The sequence below is a fragment of the Accipiter gentilis genome, chromosome 20 (assembly GCF_929443795.1).
Source record: "Accipiter gentilis chromosome 20, bAccGen1.1, whole genome shotgun sequence".
In the NCBI taxonomy this organism is placed as follows: Eukaryota; Metazoa; Chordata; class Aves; order Accipitriformes; family Accipitridae; genus Astur; species Astur gentilis.
Window position 1 is genome coordinate 14,886,064 of NC_064899.1, and position 3,623 is coordinate 14,889,686.

Sequence of the window (3,623 nt, forward strand, 5' to 3'; positions counted from 1 at the left end):
AGTATCCCAGAAAACCTAGTACCAGGTTGTTTTCTCACCACAATTGTAAGGGAGATATATTAATTTTTCTCTCCTGCCCCTCCCATTACTCATTCAAGAGACAACTTATAATTTGTCAAAACAAAACAGTTCTTTCACTTAAGAAAACACTGTTCATATAAGCACTCATAAATCTTTTCACTGTTGTAGTCATCTGTTTTGAAATACTGTGAATTTGAGCTGTCTTTCTATGTGCTCTCCTTCCCGACCTCTTAGAGAAAAGGTTAGACTGGACTGCAACCTTGTTATTGGCTTACAGTTGCATACAATTAAGTGGAGACACTGTATCTCGTTGTGAAGCAAATAAGATACTCATTTTACTTTTAGTTCTAAAGATGACCCTTTTAGTTACTTTTCCTGCACAAATTCTGCAATAACCTTCTATGAAAGTTCTACCTCCCGCCCTTTTAAACAGTAAAAACTCAGAACCACCCCACCTATCCCAAAGACGACTTCAGAATTAGACTGCATAACACATGATCTAGTCTAAACCCTTCAAAACCGAAACGACCACACAGATGCAATGCCCAGCCTTGCTACAGTCACAGGAAGCCCTGTTATTCCATATTCCCCAATGCTCCTAACATAGCCTGTTTTCTTATCTGACCGCTGCCACAAACTCCAGAGCACTCCTGGGAGCCATCATCTTATTTCACATAAATTACCTGGTTTTGCACTGGCCTTACTAAGCAGTCAAGAACCAAATTAGTAGTTCAACCCAGACAGCAAGAATTTGGTCTTTATTATCAGTAGCAGCCATGGAAACCTTGCTGAAATCAATCATTGCAATCACCTGCAACACTGAGTGGTTAAACAGAAAAACGCCCAGACTACCTTTGTACACAAATCTTTCAACATTTTACCTACAGACTTGAAGGTAAGGACTAAATGGTTTATTGAGGGCGAAACACCTGCAGTTAGTAACAGAAATATTTTTACGTTTTTCCCTCCTTGCTTAAATAAAGTACAATTGGTACAAAAGCAACATTTGTAGTCAATGCAAAGGAGAAGAGCACTAGAATACTGGAATTGCGTCCTTTTGTGATTTAAGAGACACAGGTTATGTTACTCTGTCAAGGTCCTCCACTTAAAAATGGAGATAATATTTAGCTATTAGCAGTGTCACAAAACTTAAGAGATAAAAAGCGTTAACCTTGATAGAAGTACCTTTACAGTGATGTTAGAGCGCCATTAAAAAGCTAGTAATTTTGAAGTTATTGGAATATGATGGTCAACTACTCCTAGAAATATTCAGAATCCACAATATGAAATGAGACAGGATTTTGCAGAATGAAGGAACATCAACAAAAAGTGAACATTTACAACACCTTTTAGCATTTTTGCAATTCTTATACCTTCTTTGTTTAAACCAGTATGAAGGTATTTTACTGTATCTTCTCATGACACCATTTACAGCTTATGCTGAAACTCTCTAATGAATTTTGCGCTGACCAAGTAAAGTTACGTATACAGAGAAGTTTACAGCTGAGGCAATTGTATGAGAATAAAAAATAAAATTTGACTTACTGGTAAAATCACTGTGTGGACATTTAAATGGATCCTGATAACAGCAAGCTACGTGAAGATTTCTTATCTGCTCAGTTTCAAAAGATGATGACTATATTGTGCAATGAAAGAGAGGAGGTTTCCTTTGATGGCTGTTTCTGTGCACTTTCCAGGCACTTAGTGACATAAAAACACTTTCACAGATGAGGCACTGGTAGGTTTCCTTTATCTGCTTGTGTGATTTTAAATGATTTTTCTTAAGTCCCACTCAGTCATGCAACAATAAAGGCATTTAAAGCCACGATCCACATCAGGACCCTTTTCATGGATTTTATGAGCATCTTTCAACATCAGTGCTATGTTGCATGTGTTGCAGAAACGCTGCATTCTCTCAGAACTCAGCTTTAAGGCGCAAGCACCTTTCACAGGATGAGCTAAACCCTTACTGTCACATCTAGCTTTCTTCTGATTTTTGTAATTTTTACACCTTGGTTCAGCTTTAGAGGTTTTTATCTAAGCTAAGGTCCGAGTTCTAACACTGGTAACACAATGGAGGCCAAGATGCACAGATTGGGCTTATTCTTCATCTTCGCTCTTGGAATATGAAAGAGAAGTCTGCACTACAGAACAGGACTTCTCCAGCTGCAATGAGCTGCTGCTTCTCCAAACAAGGTGTTAACATCACAGGAGTGAGAGACACGAGGATTATTGCTCTGACTCCTTGGGCTCACGTCGCAACAGTGAGTACTCATATTTTGAAGCATCTGATACACAGGTAATAAGACAGACTTTTTTTGCAATATTTTCTTTGTTTTCTTTCTTTTCTTGGTTAGCTTCATTTCCCATGCTATACGACTCATTTTCATCTTGGTCCATCTTTGGACAGCCTGAAATTTGACACGCTGTAACCGTCTCATGCACCTGAGCCAGGTGTGTCGTGATCTTACTTTTGATGCTGCTTGTGAACTGACAGAGCTTGTTCCTGTATACCTCCACCAGAAACATTTCCACCAGTCCAGCAATCTGGGCTTCAGTACCCTCAAGCGCAGCAGCATACAACTGGAATGTTGTGGTTTCCTCGGGGCGATACACATTCATTGACAGAACACATTGGTATTTGTGTTTAAATTCATTAATTTTCTGTAGTTACTGCTAGGAAAATCTACAGAAGACAATAAACAAAACAGTTAAGATCCACTTCATGATTTCAAATGTTTTTTGTCAAAACTCTAGGCCACAACAAAATCTAGATTCAGGTTCTGGTCCTAGGAATGTCTGCAGATTTTAAGACTATCTGAAAGAAGGGAGGGTTTTGCCAGGAGAAAAATGATGCCATAAACAATTACTCAAATCACTCGTCGAGATTAAAAACGAACTACATACAGGCCAGTAACATTACGGCATTTTTGTGTTAAGTTTCTAACAGGTCCTATTGAGAGACAGGCTGTTAAATCTGAAAGCAAAGGCGGCTGTTGAGAAATCCGCACGCTAACACACGGAGGCCTCCAGCTCAACAACCCTTCACAAGCGCACGCTTCATACAGCCGAGCAGCCCGTCGCTAAGACCCACCACCGTGCAACTCGGCGCAATCAGACGACGGAGCCTGGAAAAGCAAATTAAGCGGACCGACGCCTTACAAGATGCGCCAGCTGCCTCTGGAAAGCCCGTACCGAAACGCCTGGCAGCCCCCTCCCGGGCTGCGGCCTCTCCCGCCGTCAGGCCCTCTCCGAACTCGACGGGCTGGAAGCGGCACCCTTCTCCCGGCGACATTCCCTGAAGAGACGCCCGCGCCGGGGCCGCGGCCGGGCCACCCCGGGTGGGGAAGGAGGAGAAGGTGCCGCTGCGAATGCGGGTGCCGGAGTCGAGCACCCGCCGAAGCCCTCCCGACCCCCGCTCCACCTTCCACCCCCTCACCCGGCGGCGGCAGCAGCGCCGGTTCCGTCCCACTCCCACCGCCCCCGCGGGCGGAAGAGGCGGAACTTCCGCCCCACCGCCTGCCCAGGACTGGGAGTTCACTTCCGGCGGCCCGCTGCCCCCGCCTCAACTCGCCCTCCCCACCCCCCCCCCGCGGCGCCTC

The 3,623-nt window shown here is 44.0% G+C and overlaps 1 protein-coding gene across 1 annotated transcript in view; it reads left to right on the plus strand.

Moving 5' to 3' along the window:
* CDYL (chromodomain Y like) overlaps nt 1-3,623 on the plus strand; it is a 479,328-nt gene that overhangs the window by 99,781 nt on the left and 375,924 nt on the right. The gene's annotated exons all lie outside the window — the stretch shown is intronic.